The 25,004-nt window shown below is 42.2% G+C and overlaps 1 protein-coding gene across 5 annotated transcripts in view; it reads right to left on the reverse strand.

Moving 5' to 3' along the window:
* The window catches only part of ldb2a (LIM domain binding 2a), a 270,416-nt gene that overhangs the window by 209,743 nt on the left and 35,669 nt on the right, over positions 1-25,004 (reverse strand). The window lies entirely within an intron of this gene.

Consider the following 25,004-nt stretch of genomic DNA (forward strand, 5'->3'; position numbering starts at 1 on the left):
ATTTTATGATATTATTTAATACCCCTTCAAATTTCCTTTATCCAGGTTGTTGCTCTGCTGGTATTGCATTTTTACATAAATTCAATATTGATTCATTCAGATAAGACAAAGCTATTGTAACCAGGCTTGTTTGTGAGACAAGAAAGAAATAAAAATAAGTCAGACATTGTGTTTTTGTTAATGTTGTTGTTGCATGAAGTCTGCAGTGCAAAGAAATATTCTCTTTACTGATGTCGCCTGTATGCTTGCTCTAGGGATTGGTAGGTTAGACCTTACTTGTGTGAAGCACCTTGAGGCAGCTTTGTTGTGATTTGGCACAATATAAATGAAATAAATTGAATTGAATTACTGATTATTTTGTTTACTTGCTTTCATAGTAAAGTACTACACTTTATTTAATGCATTGATTGGCAAAGGTTTTACAAAAGGATCCCAAAGTGACATTTGAACAATAAATATGCTTAAAGAAATTAATATATTTGGGTTTGGACTTATTGGGTTTTATATATATATATATATATATATATATATATATATAAAAAACATGATGATGCAAATCCGTGTGCTCTGTAATTACTGCATAACAATCTTAACCTTTTTTTTCTGCCACAACAAGACCTCAGATAACACCAACCACCACACCTCCAACCCCCACCCCCCCACTCATTGATGTTCAAGTGATGCTAATTTCCTCTGACACATGATGACAGATCATCACGTTTGATTCTGCGCTGGGCGGAGGAATGGTGAGCACTTCTCAGATGGTGACAATTTGCTTTGTCACCATCAAGCAAAGTCAGGACCAATAAAAAGCGACCGAGACAGCATTTAGGGTGCAGAATGAGTGTGTAGCAAAGACGATGAGCTCTGGTGTGGACGGCCTGAACTTGAACCTTCATTGGCTGCACAATATTCAGCAACAAGGTTGAGTACTGTTCATCAGGCGTTGATCAGCAGCAGCATTCCAGCTCATCTCAAGTCTGCTTTAAGTCTCACAGCAACATGTTTGAGGGTTTGAGTCCAATCTAGAACTTTTTGGTGTTGAGGTAACAGTAGTAACCACAAAGAAATCCTATTGTCCACCTTTTGCACCAGATTTATTTTTTTTTTTTTTACTTTTTTTTTTTGCATGGATGTTGTACTGCCCAGTTTGTTGTAAATAAAGAAGAATAAAATAGTAGTAGTAGTAGTAGCAGCAGTAGTAGTAGTCATTGTGAGTTTCTGAATGTAGTTTCTTTGTAGATGAAGAGTACCTCAGACCTCTCCGAAGGTACTGAAAGAAGATGCTGACAATATTTGTTTTTCTTCTACATTAAAGACATTTTGGGTTGAGATCAACATGTCAATATGAGAAGACAGTTCCAAACAGGGGTGCCACCAGGGATTTTGGGCCCCACGAAACGAAATCTTACTGGGAAAATTTTAATGCAGTCTTACATAAAACTATGCATTTTAATGATATTTTTGACTATCATTCCCATATTTGTGAAAAGAAAAATGCGATTTGACACACAGTAATTTTGCTTAGTAAAATATACTCTGCCGAGATGACATTTGGTCCCAGTTTAAATAGAGTAAAATACACTCTATTATAGAGTGCAGATCCACCTTGGATTTGCTGTGGCGACCCCAAGTGCAAACAAGGGAGCAGCCGAAGGGACTTACTATAGAGTGAAATCAGCTCTACCATTGTCACCAACCAAAAGGTCCCCCACTAAAAATTGGCCTGCCCTGCCTCCACTGAGCATGCATCATTTCAGAGCTCAGCAGCTCCTGTGAGATGGACTGTCTTCACCCAAAGCAATCAAATCGATCAATGGGATTATTAACCATCAGATGACAAGGTAAAACCTCTTAAATCATTCTAAAGTCAGTTTTAAGTAGAGACAAGGCTCTTTTAAGTAGAAAAAAGGTTGATATTCAGTGAAACTTTGAAATGAAGGATGCGCAGTGAACGCAACAGCTAGCAGCCCATGTGGCTGTGGGGCTCTGATCTCTTCCTCTATCTTTTATGATGAAATAATGCTGAATTTAATGTGGAAATGATTGTTGTACAAAAGCTTCAGATATCTGTCACTGAGATAGATGATGACTGGAGTGCAGTTTGAAGCAGAAACAAGGTGATAATCGATGAACTACAGCTAATGACGCATGCGCAGTGAAGGCAGGGCAGACAGCATTTTAGGGTGGAAGGGTTCAGTCAGCGACATCATCTTGTCAATTCACGTGGTTCTACTCCATTAAGAGCTGATTTTACACTGTGCTGAGTTAATTTTGCCCTGTGATAGAGTATATTTAACTCAATTTGGACTGGGACCAAATGTTATCCTGGCAGAGTAAATTTTACTCTGCAAAATTTACTGTGCAGTTACTTGGTAGGGGAAGCACTGAAAATGCAATGAAATTCATTTAGATTCAATTATTTGCTGCAAGACATACTCTAGACGGACAAAAATACATATATGAGGCTGGTTGTTGCTGTTTAATCTTCTGATTTCCAGAAAATGTAAACATTTTTCTGAATGGATTGAGAGCAATCACCCAGTCTGTGTGCACTAGAAATGTTCTCTGTTCCTACTGCACAGCAAGGGGATGACAGTTCCAAACTACTGACCAAACATTATAATTCAGTGATAGCTGATGTTTTTTAATCCATTAAAATCATTTTGGAATAAATACAGACTATAGACTATAGTTTGCTAAACATTTGCCTGCATTGATTATTTAACTAAAACAACAGTAAAATGTATAAATCCAGAGTTTTCTTCAGAAATATGAGTTAACATGGGGAGTAAAGTGAACTTGCTTATGGACAAAGTTAGGAACCGACAACAGGCTAACATTCCAGAACCTGCCATCACAGACCTGCCTTGCCTATGAACATACTGGGTGATATACTGACAACCCTTTGCTTGTTTCACCCTTTCTAAGCTTTTTTTCCTTTTTCTTTTGCTCTCTGAGCTCTCTGAGCTGTCCTGCCTCTCCTCCTGCACTCACTGTCTGAAAATTTCTGCAGCAGTCTGAGGGAGCACGTGGACTGAACCATTTTACCTAAATACAGAGGGGGAGGGGGTGAGCCTTGAGAAATGTTTCCAAAACAAATAATCTTAGTGTTACCAATAGATTGTAAATAAAATATGCATGGGATTGTAACTTTCTAATTTATGTAACATTATTTTGTCAGTATTATAACTGTATTAGGGGCCTCTCTGGGTCGCTGTCCATCATAGACCCCTAGAATCCTTGTCCTCATTCTCCCCTTTTTTGCGCCCCTGGTTCCTAATGTCAGCTTTGATTTCCTGGTATTTATAGATGGATGTGAAAAACAATGTAGCAAGTAAAAAGTAAGAACATGTGAGCCAGGTATTTTCTGTCAGGAAAATTTAAAAAGACTTTTAAAAAAGGCTTTGAGCGGGTGAATAAGAAGTGGTCATCTTGACCTTTCTGGCTCTGATATCATTATTTTCAGTCTCATTATCTGAAGAAACTTGGATCTTGGAATCCCCACATTGTGGAAGTAGTGTCATGGTATAAAAACAATATTAATAATTATACCAATAATAACGTATTCATTTTTATACCTGCTTATTCCAATTAATGGTCACGGGGCGCTGGAGTCTGTCCCAGCAGTCATAGTTCATGAGGCAAATAATAATAAAATAATGATAATAGTAATAACAGCAATTGGTCTTGTCATTGTAATTATGGAGTGATGAGGTCACTGGGCAAAGGCCACATAACATGCGTGAAGTGGCATTAACTGGCAGTTTTATCAGCAAACATTCTACCCAGTGCATGCTGGGAAAATCCCAACTTCCGCTGCCCCAACACACTAAACTATATTACACTGAAAACAAGGAAATACTATGAGAGTGTTTTATTCACAGTGTAAGAAGTGAACACCAAGAAATGAGTTGCAGTTTGTCTTTCCACTTCACTTGCAAAATCCATGATGGCGTATATCTCAAAATAGCTGTCAATCAAAATGGGATTCAGTCTACTGATCCTCCAATCATCACGTGGAAGCATAGCGTGAAGGCCCTCCCACAGCGCCATTCACCCTCAAAAACACTGAGCGTTGGGGGGGGGGGGGCAAAATCGTGGCATTTATCCAATAACCGTCAAGTTTCGAGAAAATGAAATTAGCTTCTATGGGCAAATGCATTGACCACAGACCGCATAAGAAAATGATTTCTTGAAATCTATGACACTGACGCTGTGGGAATATATGAGAAGTTAACAAAATGGAGTCAGTCGATTTGTGATAAGTAGCTGATTCTGAACAAACCCGTCTTTGAGATGAACGTGTTCTAACGCATTTGTAGTGAATGAAATGTTACACAACTATACATATTTGATTATTTAATTTTTGAGATTTTAGGGGACATTGAGCTTCCTTTGCAGTCTTAGAGAAGTCACCTCTGTAAGAGACACTAGGATGAGGCGTATCACTTGCATTGAGAGGGATGTGGCCTGTTCTCTGTGCAAGATCCAGCATGCAGGTGCCTGTGTTGAGGACCCCAGCAGCTGGAGAAGAGCAACGGGACGCCCATATTTCAGCTGTGTGTGGCAGATAGATGATTATTTTATACCCCTGTCACACATAGCTGGAATCATGTAGAATGGCATCGGACGTATGGCTTACCACACATCTGAAAGGTGTCAGATTTCAGTTCCAAAATGTTTTGACAGTCATCTGCGGAAGCCGACACAGTTGGTCAAAAATTGGACGGCGGCCCTGAGTCTGATGCACATGTTCAGAACTCTCCGGCCACGGTCGAGATGGGACACCTATCCGATGGCAGTCCATGTGTTATCTGAGGACCATCTAACCGCGATTAACATATTCCGATGGTGGCAAAATGGGATTTGAAACGATTTAAGCGCATACGAGGGAACCTCGAGATGGATCTGGCACCGCAAAGCTTGCTGGTATGACCTGCATGTGCCATGTATAATAATGCTCCCCCGGAGCGCAAAGGAACTGTTAAAATGTATGTGGCACACTTCATCATGATAATAATTATGAATTATTATCATCTACAGTGAACGTGAACAGCAGCTATCAAACCGAAAGCTCCGTGTGCTACTGTGCGCACGCCGCCGCAAATATGAACAGGCTGTTATATCCACCATAGACCCATGAAACATGACCAGGAACTGAATTCTATTATATGTATTGATATACACACAACATCCAAAGGATCTACCTGCTCTGCGTTTATTATTATTAGAAAAGTGTAGGTAAAATAGCTATTGAACTGCCTTTGGGATGAGAATCTGTTAATTATTTGATTACTTTTGTTGCCTAAATTTTAGCTGCAGCTTTTTTTGTGTTTTCCATGTAATTTATGCCAGACATAAGCATGTACAGCTGGTAGCATTTGATTTGCCTTACTGTGTGTGTGTGTGTGTGTGTGTGTGTGTGTGTGTGTGTGTGTGTGTGTGTGTGTGTGTGTGTGTGTGTGTGTGTGTGTGTGTGTGTGTGTGTGTGTGTGTGTGTGAGAAATATGGCGGTCAAATGCACGGCACTGACCGGCTGTCCACTGGGAAGGAGATGCATGAGCTGCCGTGTGCATCTGTGTTTGACTGACTATGTCATACTGTGAGACTCTTCAGGTGTCAACCGCCAGCATGTGCGCAGTGTCTGTTTGGCATGAATACATCTATTTCCAAAGGATGGTGAGAGAAGAGTGACAGGGATGAGAGAGAGACTGAATGTGATGCTGTTCAGCATTCTGACTGAGTACAGCAAATAATCCAGTGCCATGAGGGGGCGGGGCCTCCTGGGATTGACAGTCAAGCAAAGGGTAAACTAAGTAATACACACACACAAACACAGAGAGAAACACAACAATGTGTTGTCCATGAGCAAACTATGTGATTAGAATGATATAAAAATAAAATATAGATATACAAATGATGGGGGGGGGGGGGGGGGGGGGGGAAGCATCTTGACATTTGGTATTATTAAGGAAGAAGAATTAAGTCCTTTATTGGTCCTGGGTTCTATTAATGCTGCGCTTGGATTCCGATGGGACCCATGTTCCTTCCCCAGCCAAGGCTGGTACCGATTTGCAGCTGGATGGACTGGGACCATGAAGATTTGGGGCCTGATTTACTAAGACCTCACATAATGAATGCTATATTGCATGGGCATTCCAAACTTTTTCTACATTTCTGTGTGAATTACTAATAATGCGTGCATAAAAGACTTAGACAGTGGTATGTAAATTTTTTGCTTGTTAGGTGCCCCTTCACACATAGTGCAAATATGGTCAAATTGCACATGAAGTGTGCATGAAGCAGGAATCGTATGCAATATGTGTAAAACCATAGCTGCCTCCAATGCCTCGCACACCTGTTACTACAACTATTTGCGCACACCAGCGGCTGAAAGGCAGAGTGTGCTCTGTGAGAGCCCATTGATCCCTCTCGCGGCAGGTGTCGGCCAAATTCCAGGTGACACAAACATCTAAAACCACTCATATGACACTTAGAAAATGTGCAGCCATTCACACTGTTAACACGACAACAGTCAGCAGACGATCACTGCCAAGCTGGATGTGAAATTTGTTTAAGTACCTCATAACTGTGGCTTTCCAAACAGACACAGTGACATGTTGATGTGTGCGCTGAACTGACAGGGGTGTGTCCACCCACAGAAGCGGCTGTGGGGATATGTGGATCTGTACATCACAGATGGACAACATGTACTGTGTCTGGACTTACATGGACTAACAACTGCCCAATGTGATGCGCGTGTGTCTGCTTGCTGTCCTCACAGTGGGCATAAATAAAAACATATATCTCGGTGGCGATATCGCGGGCTGCAGCTAGCGAGCGCGTGTACAGCATGCACATTGACAGGCTGCTCCCAGGTTCAAACGGACCATCAGATCATAACACACAGCGGGCAATCTGACTCTTATTCGTCACGTCACCCACGTGACCTCTGTTTCACATGACATGGTGTCAGTCCTGCGACATGCCGTGCACAAGACACGCATGTCGGCCCAGACACATGCCAGCAGATGTGGACAGAATCAGAGCACCCTGTTTCTCATTCATGTCATTTCATAACTTTACATCTGACCATGAGTCATCTACAGAGGAACAGACGGATCATATTTGTATTGTCCGCTTGATTAGAGGGATTCAATAAAATGCAGTGTTTTTTATGGTGTCTGGTTTTATTTTTTAAATACGTCCATGTCTTTGTTGATTTTAGGCATTTTCCTGCATCATTTATAGGCCAGTGACGGTAGCTCAGTGGTAAAGTTTTGGGCTGGCAATCAGTAAAGTGCAGGTACTAATCCTGTGGGTGGCATGTATGTTTTTTATTTATTCCACACAGCAGCGGCACAGTGTGGTTCCACACATACCAGCTGGTTTTTATTTATTATTTATTCCACAACAGCGGTGCGAAGTGGTTCCACACGTACCAGCTGGTTTTTATTTTTTATTTATTCCACAACAGTGGCGCGATGTGGTTCCACACGTACCAGCTGTTTTTTATTTTTTTATTTATTCCACAGCAGCAGTGCAATGTGGTGCACCTTGTCCCATGGAACACAGTGTGAGCAGCTCGCACTGTGTTCCTGCTCAAAAGACACCGTTGCATGCACAAACCAATCGCACCTGGATCATGCACTCCTGCCTGTCGGTGTGATGTTTCGTGGTTCGCTCATACGAGCTGTTTCGCTGTGAGTCGCCCTGAGTTGTATTGATTCGCATTATGTGTGAAGGGGCCCTATGAAAAACATGTTGAAATTTTAACTCAAGAACTGACCTTTAGGATGAACATTTATAAGAGCCAATGTCCTGAGATGTCACAAGACTTTAGCCAGAATACTCAAAGTATTGGCAATTTCAGAAACAACCACTCACCCCCCCCCCCCCCTTTATTTCATCCTTTTATTTGAGCCTAATTTCAAGTGAATCCAGCATTTTACTTTACAATAATAATTTCATTTGCTGGAAATAGCTATAATGTGAGATGACAGAAAAAATAATCTAATTACACCAAACTGCACAAAATATTCTCTCAGAGCAACATCATTCTGGACCCTAAATGTCCAAAATGTTCTGTTCTAATCCCGGTCACACTGCCATTTTGATTGTGACATTTCATAGTGAATTCTGATTTATTTCAGTGTATCTGAGCACAAGCTGTGCATTGTTACCAACTCAGGAAACAATCCATGGACTGTTGAAGCTTTTATGAAAGTTAATATTTTACTGATGATGTAAAGTCAGGCTGATATGCAGGTTATGATTTAACTAAATTACTGTGACAACACCATAAGAGTAAAGGTGGCGCACAGGCAGCTGGATGATATATTCATATTTTTTAATAAGTTGTTAATTTTAGAGGAAAAGATTCTGGTTGAATGTAAAAGCAGAAAGTTACTTTCATTGTTTGAAAACATGCTGGACCTTTTTCTGCTGTCTTTTGAAGTGGACCTCTCAGGAGAGAACATCCTGACCAGAGGGACTCAGGTAATTTCAAAGTGAGACCTCTGCTCTCGTATTTATTAAGCTCTCGCTTACTGTTTTTAATGAAAAGTGTTTAAGGTAAGCTCCCACTGCTCAGTTTTACAGAATACAGTCTTCTGCAAAGTTTTTCTTCTTCTGCTCTACAGAACATCACAACCAGTGTTTCACCTTCCTCACCAGGACTTTTGTATTATGGTACCTTTCTTATGTTCCCTTTTATTTTGCCAAAAAAAAAATAAAAAAAAAATCCCCACAATCTTCAAGAATTTTCTTGAAACTGACTCTTTTTGTAAAAATGTTATTTTCCCTTCTATGACTGTACCATTCTTTCTGGCCGTCCACTGATATTTACAACAAAAACAAAACCAAGAACAAAAAGCCCAAATTTCACATAAAGCAGAGTTGTCTGGCCTCCATTAGCTCTGCCAGACCCAGCGGGACTCAACCACAGATGATGCGGTTTCTTTTGTGAACACAAGAATCTCAAAATAACAAGCACATCTCATGAACATCATTTACTTCCAGCATCCACAATAATAAAATAACGGCATGTCGCCATTTTAAGGCTCAGCTTTATCATCAAGTGTGCTGAAATGGGCCATTATTTATCCATCAATTATACTGATAATTAATCATTCAACTATTTCATCAACGCCCTGCGACAGACTGGCATCTTGTCCAGGGTGTACCCCTGCCTCACGCCCTGTCTGCTGGGATAGGCTCCAGCGACCCGACCTTGGGTAAGCAGTTGAAGATGGGTGTGTGTGTGTGTGTGTGTGTGTGTGTGTGTGTGTGTGTGTGTGTGTGTGTGTGTGTGTGTGTGTGTGTGTGTGTGTGTGTGTATTTCATCAATAAAGATTTAAAAATGCAAAGCACACTTTCTAAGAACTCAAAGAGATGCATTTAAATAGCTATGGCTTGAAATGCAGAAATCCCAAAACATAGAGCCTTGGACAGCATGAATCCTGTAGGAACCAGTCTCCCATTGGCTTTAGGGCTGTTTCAACTCCTTCACAGATCTGGGATCAAACCACCATAAAATAGATCATTACTCCAGTCTACCCTGTCTTTGTTGGAAAATAATTTCAATTTAAAACCGCTTACCTCAGACAACAGTTTTATATAGCAGTTAACAGCTACAACAGTTTTAAGTGTTTCTGTTTGGAGTTGTTTATGGTCAACAAATCATAAAAATAGTTTGTGTAAATAACTTTAACACACTTTTAAACCAATTCAAAAGCACTTTTAACCAGCCTATCCCTGGTGTAGAATAATTTCCAGCTAATACCACATACTGTAATCAGATTAACCCTTAGTTGTGTTCTTCTCCCCCTCTCTTTCTTTTTCTCCAGGCGCCACGTGATTCTACCTGTCTACAGTCACCTAGACCTATATTTAAACCCTGGTTCTTCCACTCCACAGACTCCTGCGTGGTACCTGGTCTTATTTTAGCTCTGCTTGACTACTCTTTGTCTCCTTGTTTTTGATTCCTGGCTAACCCGGTTCTCTTTGTCTTCCCAGCATCCCTGCCTGCAGTCAACCCGTCATGACCCCCTGGTTCCTGTTCTGGATCACACATCTTCCATCATCTGGCTCAGGAACTCATTCCATCCACTGTTTGGGTCACATCAGTGTCTCCCTGCTCCAGTGTCACCCTCTCCTGTGTTGTACATTTCTAATTTCTAAATTTGTTATTCCTTTTATACTTGTGGCTCCCTGCATTATGGTCCCTAACAAGTCTTTCTGGTTGATTATTAACAGTTACAACATTATCAGTTATTTTGTAGCCATTTATAAAGTGTGAAAAATAAAAGACATGGTTAAAACCAGTTTAAAATAGTTTCAAGAAGAAGAAAGGCCTTTATTGATATTGCACATGCATAAAATGAAATTTGTCATCTGCATTTAACACACCTTTCACAATCCAACAAATAGCAGAACTGGTAGCTCAATGGACCAGGAGCTGGCCTGCCAAAATGTAGGCATGGGTTTGAATTCCAATCATGCTACTTTTCTGTGTCTTTCGAAAAAGACACTTCAGTTGCACATTTTCAGTCCATCCAGCTGTAAATGGGTACAGACCTTGGCTGGGGAAGTAACCTGAGTCAGACTGGCACCCCATCCAGGGAGAGCCATAGAATCTCGAATCAAATGCCCCCTGACCCTATATAGGACTTACAGTAGTGCTCAGAAGTTTACATACCCTGGCAGAATTTTTGTGTTTTTTTTTTGTTTTTTTTTTTTTGTTCTCCATTTTTCAAAGACTTTGAATGATAAGGCAAACATTTTTTTTCACTCATGGTTTGTGGTTGGATGAAGCCATTTATTGCCAAACAACTGTGTTTACTCTTTTAAAATCATAATGACAACAGAAACGACCAAAATAACCCTGGACAAAAGTTTTACACATCCCTGTTCTTAACTCCATGTGTTGCTCCCTTTAATACCAATGACAGCTTGTAGTTTTTTGTGGTCATTGTGGACGAGGCTCTCTGATGGTAAAGCTGCAACTGAATATATCTTGGGCTTTATTTAAATCAATTATGAAGAAATACAAACAGTATATCACTCTACGGTAAATCTGCACAGAGTAAACAGTTCTCAAAAACTGAGTGACTGTGCAAGAAGTAGAAGAGTGAGGAAAGCCACCAAGACATCCAGACAACCCAAAAGAAGTTGCAGGCTTATGTGGCTGTGATTGGAGAAATTGTGCACAGTGCAAGTTTGGCATTTTGTATCACCAGTTATACAGCTTCATGATGAAATGGTATAGAGGAGGATTTGAAGATCTGAACGTTTAGCTCCAAATTGCCAAAAGGTACATTTGAGATGCAAGCCTAGATTTGATCTCTTTTGGTGAAAGAAAATCCTTCTCTGCTCGACTCCACTATGAAGCTAAGAGTGGTGATGCAAAATGCAAAATGGGTGGTATGAAACCCTAGATTTTCTTGCTGTAAGGCAAGACAAGTTTTGGTTGTTGATCTCAACTTTCAATTTTTAATGTTGAGTTCAACATCCAAAACTTGTAAGAGCTCTTTATGTTAAAGAGAGGGTGGCAAGTGGACATTACTAAATGCAGCTGCATGTGTACTAAAACATTGAATTAGCCACATAAGCTGGGTGAACCAAATTCTTAAAGTGGTTTAAAAACACTTTAAATAAACCAGTATATAAGCAGTCTAAACCACTTGTTAAAGCAGAAAATTGAGAAAGCAATTCAATGTTAACGAAACACTTACTTTGTTAATAAACACTTTTGAATTGTTTTTACATTTATATGCAGAAAAGTTCTACTTAGAATCACTAATCATTAATCCTCTAAACTGGAGCATTTGGGAAGCTTTGGCAAGCATCTCGACAAGTTGTGAGATGCGGTTTTGGCTGAGGCTTGGATCGGCCAGGTTTGGCTCAGATCTAAAGAAGTGAAGCAAGTGGATCTGAGCCAGAAGGGCCGGAGAACAGCTAAAGCCTTGCAAGTGGACACAAGCCATAAGAATCCTCTGGCTGGAACTGAAAGCAGGGACAGAGGAGACCTCATGGTGCTGTCGATACCATCTTCAACTTCAGTCAGTTAAAATCAAAGGAGCTGCAGCACAACTTTGCCGACTGTAGCAGTTTATAAAATTGTAAATGGAATATGTTTATATGAGCACAACTACGGTGGATAAATCCACTCTAGCCAAATATACACACACACATACAAAGCAGTAGTAGTAGTAGTAGTAGTATATATATATATATATATATATATATATATATATATACAGTGTTGCCACAGTTACTTTGAAAAAGTAATCCAATTATTGATTACTCAATTTTAAATATAACTAAGTTAGATTACTGGTTACTTTATTAGTTACTTTCAGCAGCCACCAACAACCCCCCTGCCACCTCAACATGAAAATGATAACCAGTTTTTCCAATACTTACTTTATTGGAAGTGCATTTTTAACAGTGACATAAAGTAAACAATGTAAGTCATGACATTTGAAGTTGAACTTAAATGCTATTTCCTAAAAAAGTGTTCATAAAAAATAAAGACAGTCTTTCTTGACCTCATATTTAAACTGTTTGTTGTGTGTTGTGTGTAGTTACTTTATTAGTTACTTTCAGCAGCCACCAACAACCCCCCTGCCACCTCAACATGAAAATGATAACCAGTTTTTCCAATACTTACTTTATTGGAAGTGCATTTTTAACAGTGACATAAAGTAAACAATGTAAGTCATGACATTTGAAGTTGAACTTAAATGCTATTTCCTAAAAAAGTGTTCATAAAAAATAAAGACAGTCTTTCTTGACCTCATATTTAAACTGTTTGTTGTGTGGGCCGCCAGAAGAGGAGGTACTGCTGGCCCACCACCAGAGGGCGCCCTGTCTGGAGTGCGGGCTCCAGGCACCAGAGGGCGCAGCCGCCTCACAGGAGCAGCCAGGGTGACAGCTGTCACGCATCACCTGCAACAGCTGTTACCAATCACCTGATCAGCAGGGGTACATCAGCAGGACGACGTCTCCACCTCTTTGCCGAGATATCGCTCTACCTGGAAGGTAACGTTCTCAGCAGACTGTGTGATCTTTCGACAGTAACCTTTTGTGACTTTTGTGCATTGTATAGCAGACTCTTTTTCCAATGAGAGGTGGAGGTAGTTTTCCTGCCGTGTGGATTGCTGGGTGCAAACGCGCCCACATTTAATTGTTTTTTTGTTCCTCGCCAGCAGTACCAGGTCCGACACGTGGAGGCAGTGGCCACCTGGGAGTTCGGGACTTGGCGGCTCCAGTATTCCCGGGGTCTGGTGGCGGAGGAAATCGTGTGGTTCCGGTTCTACTTTGGACAGACGTCTTCTATCTTCGAGCCTGCCCACACGACACCTTTTGTGATTTGGCTTTTTGTCTATTGTTGTAATCTGTTGTGTTTGTTGTGCCCATTCACAACAGTAAAGTGTTGTTATTTGACTTCCTCCATTGTCCGTTCATTTGCGCCCCCTGTTGTGGGTCCGTGTACCTACACTTTCCCAACAGGATATCTCGGCCAGCGTCATGGACCCCGAGGGGCGTCAACCGGCCGTTGAACGGCCAATGGAAGAGCAGGGCGCACAGGCGTCTGCAGGAGGAATGATTGGTGAGTTGCAGCGAATCCTCACCGCTTTTACGGCTCGGCTGGATCTGATGACCGAGCAGAACGTCCTCCTTAACCGCAGGGTGGAGGCTCTCGCCGCGCAGGTGGAAGCGCGCCCTCAGGGCACTGCTGCGGCTCCCCCTCCTGTCGATCCTGTGCGCAATAGTGACGTTCCACAGGTCGTTCAACGACCCCTCCCACCTTCCCCTGAAGCATACATAAGCTCTCCAGAACCGTACGGGGGTTGTGTGGAGACATGCGCGGACTTTCTTATGCAGTGTTCGCTCGTCTTCGCACAACGTCCCGTCATGTACGCGACTGATGCTAGTAAGATAGCTTATGTGATTAATCTGCTTCGCGGCGAGGCACGCGCTTGGGCTACAGCGCTCTGGGAGCAAAATTCACGGCTCCTTCTGACATATGATGGGTTTGTCAGGGAGTTCAGAACAGTGTTCGATCACCCAAATAGAGGAGAGACCGCTTCAGCCGTGCTGCTGTCAATGAGACAGGGGCGCCGGAGCGCAGCTGCTTATGCAGTCGACTTCCGCATCGCAGCTGCGAGGTCCGGCTGGAATAGCACTGCCCTCCGCGCCGCCTTTGTAAACGGACTATCGTTGGTCCTGAAGGAGCACCTGGTGGCCAAGGACGAACCGCGGGATTTAGACGGGCTTATTGATCTCGTTATATGATTAGACAATCGGTTAGAAGAATGCCGTCGGGAACGAGACGAAGGGCGTGGCCGGGCACGCGCCGTCCCTCTCCCTTCCGGTTCCGACCGAGTTCCGCCCTCCCCATGCTCCACGGCCTCTACGCTCCGTGTGGTGACAGCTCCCCCTGCTGACGAAGCTATGGACACGAGCAGGGCCACATTTAGGGCACCAGATAGACAGAGGAGGCTGGCCCGCGGAGCGTGCTTTGTTTGTGGCTCAATAGAGCATCAAGTGAGGGACTGCCCCGAGCGGTTAAAGACCAACGCCCGCCCCTAGACACTGGGTTAGGGGTGTGTGGGTTGTGTGGGCCGCCAGAAGAGGAGGTACTGCTGGCCCACCACCAGAGGGCGCCCTGTCTGGAGTGCGGGCTCCAGGCACCAGAGGGCGCAGCCGCCTCACAGGAGCAGCCAGGGTGACAGCTGTCACGCATCACCTGCAACAGCTGTTACCAATCACCTGATCAGCAGGGGTACATCAGCAGGACGACGTCTCCACCTCTTTGCCGAGATATCGCTCTACCTGGAAGGTAACGTTCTCAGCAGACTGTGTGATCTTTCGACAGTAACCTTTTGTGACTTTTGTGCATTGTATAGCAGACTCTTTTTCCAACGAGAGGTGGAGGTAGTTTTCCTGCCGTGTGGATTGCTGGGTGCAAACGCACCCACATTTAATTGTTTTTTTGTTCCTCGCCAGCAGTACCAGGTCTGACACGCGGAGGCAGTGGCCACCTGGGAGTTCGGGACTTGGCGGCTCCAGTATTCCCGGGGTCTGGTGGCGGAGGAAATCGTGTGGTTCCGGTTCTACTTTGGACAGACGTCTTCTATCTTCGAGCCTGCCCACACGACACCTTTTGTGATTTGGCTTTTTGTCTATTGTAATCTGTTGTGTTTGTTGTGCCCATTCACAACAGTAAAGTGTTGTTATTTGACTTCCTCCATTGTCCGTTCATTTGCGCCCCCTGTTGTGGGTCCGTGTACCTACACTTTCCCCAACACTGCTGAGAACACTGTAATGGTAAAACGTAACATTTATAATCTACATTGTTTATAAATGTAACAATTAAATTCTTTCTACCATTTTTCTAACTTTTAAATTCTTTCTAAAGATTTTACTTGTTGAAATTATTATTATATTATTATTATTATTATTGTTATTATTATTATAAGTAGTCATATTAAAAAATGCCTTCAAAAGTCTACCTTTAATCTAGGGGTGTTGTGGAGGACTGAGTCCCTCCCCTTCATGCTCCCTTTCTGCCTTGATTCACCCCTGGTTTGCCGTCTGAGCAGGAAGAATGGATAACGTGTGTTTATGCAGAAAGCACGACCAGATTGAAGGTAAGAAAGCTTTAGCTGCATTTTTATGTCATGTTGTCTTCAGAAAGAGACTTTAGGTGCATTTGAGTGGAACAGAGTGCTAGTATTTGTAGTTAACGTGTCGTGGGACTTCAGCTGTTTTTAGCAAGGACACTCACAGCAAGGACACTCACGGAGTTTTAAAGACAAAAAAAGCATAAAAATGTCTGAAAAGCTCAATGTAGGTGTGCTGCCATCACCACGCTTTGAGAGACGACAACTTTTTTTTTTTTCCCAACTCGGAGCTGCTGCACAAAACAGCAGCTGTACATCTCACAGCATTAAATGCTAAAAGCAGGCAAAGTGTGCAGTTATAGTATTTATGAAATCTATGTTGATATATAAAATATATGTTATTTATTCATCACAGCCATTAAATTTGGATATAATATAATCTGTTAAATCATTTGTCTTTCCTGAAAGCAGTTATTGGGAAAATCCAGAGAAACATGTTCCAAGGTCTGTCTAGTTTTATGTATTTAATACAGTTACAATTTGTAATTGGTAAATGCTGCCATTGTGTCACAGCACTGTTTCCTTATTTTAATAAAGTTACAGTCTTTCTACAATATCTTACATAATTGGCTTGGTGCCAACTTGGTGTTAGGGCTGATTTCAACACCTTGACATTGTACCTAACATTAGCATGAGCCATGGAGTGGAGCAGTGGAGACTTATAGGATTTATAATACTTACTTGTGGTGGCAAAGGACTTGAATAAGGGTAGCACTTTAATTCAGTGATTCCCGATCGATTGAATCATTCATGTGTCTTGAAAATCCATTGTGTCACTTAGCGCAATGCTAAAGGACATGACATAATTCACGCAATTCCAGTGGGCTAATGTTAGCATGAAACCTCACTAACGTCAGTTAACATGATGCTAATGGGTGCCACATAATCCTAATTTATCGGGCTAATTTTAGCATGAACACTTGCTAGCATCAAATAAGACAATGCTAACAGGCTCTAAGATTAGTCTGAAAACTCTCTTGCATCACATAATGCCATGCTAACAAGAACCACGTAACACGATGCTAATAGACTAACGGCATGTGTCCTGTGCCTCCATTATGAGCAATGGGATGCATCATGTGTTTAAAAAATATTTAGTTACAATTGTGCTTACCAAATCGTACTGCACATCTTCAGGTAATTTTACATGACTGAAAAAATAATCTGTGTGTGTTTTTTGAGTTTTTCACTCAGACTGACTAACATAGACACATAGATTTGGGCCTTTAATTATGGCATAGATACCGTATGTGTGGGTTTTGATCTAAATAGAAACCTGCACTGATTCATCCTCCGCCGTTCTGGTTCTCTGCCGGTCTCTCGCTCTCTCTCCATCCCTCCCATTGTCACCGGCGCTGCTTGCTGACAGATGATGTCCTGCCTTCATTTATGCCTGCAGACTTTCTGACGAACCACGTGGCGTGACGATGTTTGTCAAATGCTACAAATCAGGCCGACTCCGGGGGACCTGAGGTGAACTTGCGTGGTCGCAGCCGTGACAGCTGTCAACCGATAAGACTCTACTGATTCAAACAAATCGCACCCCATCAGAAGGGGATTTATCAATGTGTCAATTGCCCACTAGCCACCCACAAATCACCAAGCTGTGGGGATTTACAGAAAATCCACAGGATTGAAGGGACAACATAGTGAGGGTCCCCAATAAATACACTCAACAAAAATATAAACGCAACACTTTTGGTTTTGCTCCCATTTTGTATGAGATGAACTCAAAGATCTAAAACTTTTTCCACATACACAATATCACCATTTCCCTCAAATATTGTTCACAAACCAGTCTAAATCTGTGATAGTGAGCACTTCTCCTTTGCTGAGATAATCCATCCCACCTCACAGGTGTGCCATATCAAGATGCTGATTAGACACAATGATTAGTGCACAGGTGTGCCTTAGACTGCCCACAATAAAAGGCCACTCTGAAAGGTGCAGTTTTATCACACAGCACAATGCCACAGATGTCGCAAGATTTGAGGGAGCGTGCAATTGGCATGCTGACAGCAGGAATGTCAACCAGAGCTGTTGCTCGTGTATTGAATGTTCATTTCTCTACCATAAGCCGTCTCCAAAGGCGTTTCAGAGAAATTGGCAGTACATCCAACCAGCCTCACAACCGTAGACCACGTGTAACCACACCAGCCCAGGACCTCCACATCCAGCATGTTCACCTCCAAGATCGTCTGAGACCAGCCACTCGGACAGCTGCTGGAACAATCGGTTTGCATAACCAAAGAATTTCTGCACAAACTGTCAGAAATCGTCTCAGGGAAGCTCATCTGCATGCTCGTCGTCCTCATCGGGGTCTCGACCTGACTCCAGTTCGCCGTCGTAACCGACTTGAGTGGGCAAATGCTCACATTCGCTGGCGTTTGGCACGTTGGAGAGGTGTTCTCTTCACGGATGATGCGAAGGAGATGTGTTGCACTGCATGAGGCAAATGGTGGTCACACCAGATACTGACTGGTGCTTCCCCCCCCAATAAAACAAAACTGCACCTTTCAGAGTGGCCTTTTATTATGGGCAGTCTAAGGCACACCTGTGCACTAATCATGGTGTCTAATCAGCATCTTGGTATGGCACACCTGTGAGGTGGGATGGATTATCTCAGCAAAGGAGAAGTGCTCACTATCACAGATTTCGACTGGTTTGTGAACAATATTTGAGGGAAATGGTGATATTGTGTATGTGGAAAAAGTTTTAGATCTTTGAGTTCATCTCATACAAAATGGGAGCAAAAGCAAAAGTGTTGCGTTTATATTTTTGTTGAGTATAGTAACAGAGCTAAAGGTTAAGTTTCTGCATGTAGAAATGACACATTGTAGCAACTGAAAAGAGTAAAGAAAGTTGTACCAAGTATGCGCATCGACCTGATTGAAAGGCTACATTTTCCATCTAATGTCACATCAGCACAGAGCAGGTACCCCAGTGGGATAAGGGGTTTGGCTACAAATATGTAGACCTGGGTTCAATTCCCAGTCACACAACCTACCTGTGTCATTGGACAAGACATGTCATCTGCACTGTTCCAGTCCAACGAGCTGTACACGGGTACTGGTCTTGTCTAGGGGAGTAACCTGCATTTGACTGGAGTCCCATCCAGAAGGTGTCAAAGAGTCTTCTGTGAATCGCACTATGGAATCTGGAAAGAAACACTGCTGCCTCTTTGTGGTTTAGTTGTTCTTCCTGTTAACATCAATTAATTTGCTGCAGTGTGTAGAGTTTTGTTTTTTTGTTTTTTTTGGGGGGGGGTGGGGGGTATCAGCAAAAATGGACCATAGCATTCATAAACATCTGTTCATTAATCTGCAATTACTTGCAACAGTGAACCAATAGGTTTTCCTAAATTTAGAATGACCCCTTCATATCTACACGGGTGAGGACCCCTCATGGAGGCTACCATGTTGCATTGTCAGATTAACACAGTAGCTCAAAAGGGACACACTTGCTCTACCTTTTTAAATTTTTCAGTGCATCTGCAAGACTGAAGAAAACTAAGAGCAATCAGCAGTTGCTGCACTATACACCGCCAAGTGGTTGCTCGCGCAGGCGAACATGTCATACATAGTGGATCTTATGTATTGTTTATCACAAAATAAGGCAAGGGTGCATGACTCCCCATCATCAAAGAAGAAAAATGTTAGGGCCTCTTCACACATAGTGCGAATTTGGTCAATTTGCGCATAAAGTGCGCATGAAGCAGGAATTGTATTTGTAATAATTGTAATTGTATGTAATGTAAACGTGTAAAATCGTAGCTGCCTCCAGTGCCTCGTACACCTGTTGCTACAATTATTTGTGCACACCAGCAGCTGAAAGACAGAGTGTGTGCTGTGAGAGCCCATCGATCCCTCTCGTGGCAGGTGTTGGCCAAATTCCAAATGACACACGCGAACATCTAACACTGCTCGCATGGCACTTACAAAATGTGTGGCCATTCGTACTATTAACACGACAACAGTCAGCAGACAATCACTGCAGAGGTGGATGTGAGATTTGTCTCCACAACTGTGAAGTTGCTGAGTGCACGTGGCATGCCAGAGTGTCCGCTCCCCCCACAACACGTGTGCATTTGTTTTGCGCGCTTGCCCCACTCCCCCCCAACACGTGTGCGTGTGTTTCGCATCCCCCATCCCAGACCCCATCTTTGTCTGTGCACTAACAGGACAGGGGGCGTGGCTGGCTGCCCACAGCTGTTGAGACATCTCCAGTCCCGGACATCACAGCTGCAGCACACGTCCTGTGTTTGACAGACACGCGCGTGTGTGCGCTTGTGTGGAAATACTTCAAATCAAATCAAATCAAATCAAATCAATTTTTTTATATAGCGCCAAATCACAACAAACAGTTGCCCCAAGTTTACAGAAAAACCCCAACGGTCAAAACGACCCCCTGTGAGCAAGCACTTGAGACAGTGGGAAGGAAAAACTCCCTTTTAACAGGAAGAAACCTCCAGCAGAACCAGGCTCAGGGAGGGGCAGTCTTCTGCTGGGACTGGTTGGGGCTGAGGGAGAGAACCAGGAAAAAGACATGCTGTGGAGGGGAGCAGAGATCAATCACTAATGATTAAATGCAGAGTGGTGCATACAGAGCAAAAAGAGAAAGAAACACTCAGTGCATCATGGGAACCCCCCAGCAGTCTAAGTCTATAGCAGCATAACTAAGGGATGGTTCAGGGTCACCTGATCTTTTTGCTAAGCTTTAGCAAAAAGGAAAGTTTTAAGCCTAATCTTAAAAGTAGAGAGGGTGTCTGTCTCCCTGATCTGAATTGGGAGCTGGTTCCACAGGAGAGGAGCCTGAAAGCTGAAGGCTCTGCCTCCCATTCTACTCTTACAAACCCTAGGAACTACAAGTAAGCCTGCAGTCTGAGAGTGAAGTGCTCTATTGGGGTGATATGGTACTATGAGATCCCTAAGATAAGATGGGACCTGATTATTCAAAACCTTATAAGTAAGAAGAAGAATTTTAAATTCTATTCTAAAATTAACAGGAAGCCAATGAAGAGAGGCCAATATGGGTGAGATATGCTCTCTCCTTCTAGTCCCTGTCAGTACTCTAGCTGCAGCATTTTGAATTAACTGAAGGCTTTTCAGGGAACTTTTAGGACAACGTGATAATAATGAATTACAATAGTCCAGCCTAGAGGAAATAAATGCATGAATTAGTTTTTCAGCATCACTCTGAGACAAGACCTTTCTAATTTTAGAGATATTGCGCAAATGCAAAAAAGCAGTCCTACATATTTGTTTAATATGCGCATTGAATGACATATCCTGATCAAAAATGACTCCAAGATTTCTCACAGTATTACTAGAGGTCAGGGTAATGCCATCCAGAGTAAGGATCTGGTTAGACACCATGTTTCTAAGATTTGTGGGGCCAAGTACAATAACTTCAGTTTTATCTGAGTTTAAAAGCAGGAAATTAGAGGTCATCCATCCAACTGCAGTTTAGCTAATTGGTGTGTGTCCTCTTGTTGTGTGGGCCGCCAGAAGAGGAGGTACTGCTGGCCCACCACCAGAGGGCGCCCTGCCTGAAGTGCGGGCTTCAGGCACAAGAGGGCGCTGCCGCCACGGACACAGCCGGGAGTGACAGCTGTCACTCATTATTTCCTGACAGCTGTCACTCATTCATGCTTCATCTTCTCACTCCATAAAACCCAGACGTCATCTCCACCTCATCGCCGAGATATCGTACTTCTATGGAGGTAACCTTCTCAGCCTGCAGATTCAGATAAGTGGTTACACAGACGCTGCACGAGTGTGTGTTAGAGGTGGAGGTGGCATTCCCACCGTTGTTGTTACAGGGTGTACACACACCCACACTAGACTGTCTTTGCTCTTCGCCAGCAGTACCAGATCCGACAGTCGGGGACGGTGATCACCTGGGAATTTGGGACTTGGCGGCTCCAGTATTCACCAGGTTCGGTGGCGGCGGAAATCGTGTGGTTCCGGCTCTTCTCAGGACAGACGTCTTCTATCCTCGAGCCTGCCCACACGTCACCTTTGTGGATTGACTGTTATCAGATTCTGAGATTGTCTGTATGTTCGTTGTGCACCTTCACAACATTAAATTGTTACTTTTTGGCTCATCTATTGACCGTTCATTTGCGCCCCCTGTTGTGGGTCCGTGTCACTACACTTTCACAACACCTCTGGCTTCATGGATAGATAAAGCTGGGTATCATCTGCGTAACAATGAAAATTTAAGCAATGCTGTCTAATAATACTGCCTAAGGGAAACATGTATAAAGTAAATAAAATTGGTCCTAGCACAGAACCTTGTGGAACTCCATAATTAACCTTAGTCTGTGAAGAAGATTCCCCATTTACATGAACAAATTGTAATCTATTAGATAATATGATTCAAACCACCGCAGCGCAGTGCCTTTAATACCTATGGCATGCTCTAATCTCTGTAATAAAATTTTATGGTCAACAGTATCAAAAGCAGCACTGAGGTCTAACAGAACAAGCACAGAGATGATTCCACTGTCTGAGGCCATAAGAAGATCATTTGTAACCTTCACTAATGCTGTTTCTGTACTATGATGAATTCTAAAACCTGACTGAAACTCTTCAAATAGACCATTCCTCTGCAGATGATCAGTTAGCTGTTTTACAACTACCCTTTCAAGAATTTTTGAGAGAAAAGGAAGGTTGGAGATTGGCCTATAATTAGCTAAGATAGCTGGGTCAAGTGATGGCTTTTTAAGTAATGGTTTAATTACTGCCACCTTAAAAGCCTGTGGTACATATCCAACTAATAAAGATAGATTGATCATATTTAAGATCGAAGCATTAATTAATGGTAGGGCTTCCTTGAGCAGCCTGGTAGGAATGGGGTCTAATAGACATGTTGATGGTTTGGAGGAAGTAACTAATGAAAATAACTCAGACAGAACAATCGGAGAGAAAGAGTCTAACCAAATACCGGCATCACTGAAAGCAGCCAAAGATAACGATATGTCTTTGGGATGGTTATGAGTAATTTTTTCTCTAATAGTTAAAATTTTATTAGTAAAGAAAGTCATGAAGTCATTACTAGTTAAAGTTAAAGGAATACTTGGCTCAATAGAGCTCTGACTCTGTCAGCCTGGCTACAGTGCTGAAAAGAAACTTGGGGTTGTTCTTATTTTCTTCAATTAGTGATGAGTAGTAAGATGTCCTAGCTTTATGGAGGGCTTTTTTATAGAGCATATACTCTAAAAACATATACTCCTTTTGCGATGGGAGGAGAAACGGACCATCAGTCTGTTTGGACACGCAGCAGGCGATCTGAATCTCGCGTCTGACAGGACACGTGTGCTGGTGCTGTGAAGGCTGTAAGGGGCACACTGCAGGACCAGGACAAGCGAGCAGTGTGACAAATACGCCACTTTCAGTCACGTATCAGTAGAAATGCACTGTACCAAGCGCCATTTGCTCAGTTATCACAGCACTTTTTTTCTTTTTTTTTAGAAAATATGTTAATCTGCTTGTTGATTTTAGCCATTTCATGCTCCTATTACAAGACAGTGATTGTAGCACAGTGGTAAAGTTTCCATCTGGTAATTAGAGCATGCAGGTTCGAATCCCATGGCATTTTTTTTCTTTTTATTTAACTGCGGGATTCTGTATTGCTTCTCCTTTTATGTATTATTTATATCAACCCAGTGATATTCACTAATTATACAGCTGGTTTTCATTTAGTTTTCCTCCACATCAGTGGTGCACACCGGCATCGTGCACACCTGCCCATCAGCGCGATGTTTCGTGGTGCGCTCATATGAGCTCTACCACTGTGAGTCACCCTGAGTTGTACGTATTCAAGTCTATGTGTGAAGGGGCCCTAAGCGATGCATAATCCTGACAGATGACAACATAAGGCAGTTTGCAGCCTCACCACTTATGTAACCAGAAAAAAATCTGCACTGACCGTTCCTATTGTGATTGCCCACGAGGTGACACTAAATGCAACATGCTGTAGCTTTAAATAAATAACGTTTTCCACTTCGTTACCTACACCATAGAGGTGATCTTCTGGGGCCTGTTTGTTTCTCTTCGTGTCTTTCAGCAGGATATCCCCAAAATACATTAACAGAGTTTAATGAATTTTGGTGGGGAGCTCTGCCTCGGGACCAAGAAATACTTGATTAGATTTTAGGTAAAATGCAGCTCTACGGTTATTTTTAATGAATACTTTTATGTCTCCCATTTGTTTTCCATGTTATTTGTAATTTGGCAAAATAGCACCCCCCACCCTGCCCTTCCTCCCCAACCCCCACCTGCCTTACTTGGCAGAGGTGCACACGCTCTAAGTGCGATCTAACGGGTTTATGGATTAGTACCATACCCAGCAACAGGCAAGGTAGTACAGTGGTATTCAAACAGGGGTTAAATTCCACCTAGGCTTGTAATCAATGCAATGTATGTGTGAGCACTAATAATATCAAGTGCAACAAAAACTAATTCTGCTTCTACCTTGAACAAATTAAAAAAAATACACCAGTCTCAGGTTAGCAATGCTATGAAGACTACAGGTAAAAAAGATCAATTATGCTCTGGCTTGTAAATGTAGTTACGAAAGAGTTTGGGCACCATTGATGAAGTCACAGTACTACAAGTAGATATAGTGGGACAGATATGTAAAAGAATTGTGCGTTTGATGGTAAAGGTACCAAATTTTGCATATAGTTTGATATATAATGAAACGCAGTTACATTGATAAGGATGTTAAACTAATTTTTTTGGTTGGAATGGATTCAACAAAGATAACAACACATTATTTGTGTCTATATGACATGTAATGTGTTGCTAACGTGTACCTGTTTCAGCGGTGAAACAGGGTACTGTAATCAGTCCTGTGAGTGTTGGTGAACAAGGTAACTATACAAAAAAAAAAAAATGGCAAGATGGATTTTTAGCAAACTTGGTGGGAATATTACTTGGGCAGATATCTCAAGATTGATTTTTGGAGATGATCATACAAAGGTCATTGGTCAAGAAAAACACTGTGCAAAATAAATAAATAAATAAATGAAAATAAATTGTCCTGTGTTTCCACAACCAGTAGCAAGAAAGATAGAAAGATAATCTAAAGTTTATACTGACTGAATGCTAACACAAATTATTAAACACCTCAGTTTACATCAGCCCTCTGATTCCTTTTATTTTCCTTTTTTTTAACATGGTGAATCAATTCCAACTCCAGTGACATGATTTACAGAAGGGGGAAAAATAAGTTTTGTTTTGTTTTTTTTTTTTATCTTTGCATTATATCTAATTTTTGACAAATTATATATCAAACAATGTC

The sequence above is a fragment of the Thalassophryne amazonica genome, chromosome 11 (genome assembly GCF_902500255.1).
Source record: "Thalassophryne amazonica chromosome 11, fThaAma1.1, whole genome shotgun sequence".
Classification (NCBI taxonomy): Eukaryota; Metazoa; Chordata; class Actinopteri; order Batrachoidiformes; family Batrachoididae; genus Thalassophryne; species Thalassophryne amazonica.